This window comes from Bison bison, unplaced genomic scaffold (genome assembly GCF_000754665.1).
Source record: "Bison bison bison isolate TAMUID 2011002044 unplaced genomic scaffold, Bison_UMD1.0 scf7180017864471, whole genome shotgun sequence".
Classification (NCBI taxonomy): domain Eukaryota; kingdom Metazoa; phylum Chordata; class Mammalia; order Artiodactyla; family Bovidae; genus Bison; species Bison bison.
The window spans coordinates 22012960-22013978 of record NW_011495032.1 but is presented as its reverse complement, the minus strand read 5'-3'; positions in this window follow the sequence as shown (position 1 = coordinate 22013978).

Genomic DNA, 1019 nt, shown 5'->3' with positions numbered 1-1019 from the left:
TATGTATTAAAAAAAAAACAAACCACTTCACAGTGAGTCGCTTTGGCTTTTTGATAAACTGCGGCCTGCTCTCAGGGTGGGGTGACTTATTTTTGAATTCCTATTTATTTTCTGTGTTTGTCCCTGATTTTTTTTTTTTTTTTAATTCTATGGCTTCCTATCTGGCAGCTTGATGGGTAATTTTTGAGGTATGTATTTAACTAAATAAATCAACACTGCCAAAAAAAGTAAAAGAAAGAAAGAAGAATAAAGTGGAAAAAAAATCAGGGCACCTTAAAATGATACCAGTCACATTAATCTTAAAGACACAATGCACACTTAAATGACTCGATGTGTTCCGTTACTCAACTTGTTGTTACTGTAGTGAACAGGTGCATTTCTGTGGAATTCCAAACGAGTGAAGCTGAAATTCAGTGCAGAGAAAACTCGTTTATTAGTGCAGCCTCGATAAAATGACATTTTGACATCAGACAAATGGAATTCACAGTATGAGCCACATTTTATTGTGAAATTTATTTACCTGCTCGTGGCTTCAGATCTTAAAATTAATAAGCCTGCTCATTTTAACTTGTTTATTGTTGCTGTTTTCTTTTACTTTTCTTTTTTTTTTTAAATAGAAAATAGTTCAATGTAATATTAAGTTAGAAAAGAAGTTGCTGCCCAGGTAAAGGGGCTCCTTCTCAAATAAATCCCCGTCCCTCCAGCTCCCAAGAGATGTTTCTCATTTTTGTTTCACTTTGGGCGTCTTCTTCTTCGTATACATTCCATCCACTTAACCAGACATTTTTAGTCCTTGCTCTCATGCACCTCATCCCTTCCCTGCTATGGGAGCAGCCCTAACGAAAACCTGTTTTTAAATCATTGTGCAGCTCCAAGCAATAGAGTAAGCAAAGCAATTTCAGTGGAATCGCCTACTTGTCATAAACTGAAACATTTTCCCAGTCACCTACATAGCAGTTACCTTACGTAAAGCAGAACTAATGCCGACTGGCTGTTTAAGGGAATGAGCATTAAAGCTG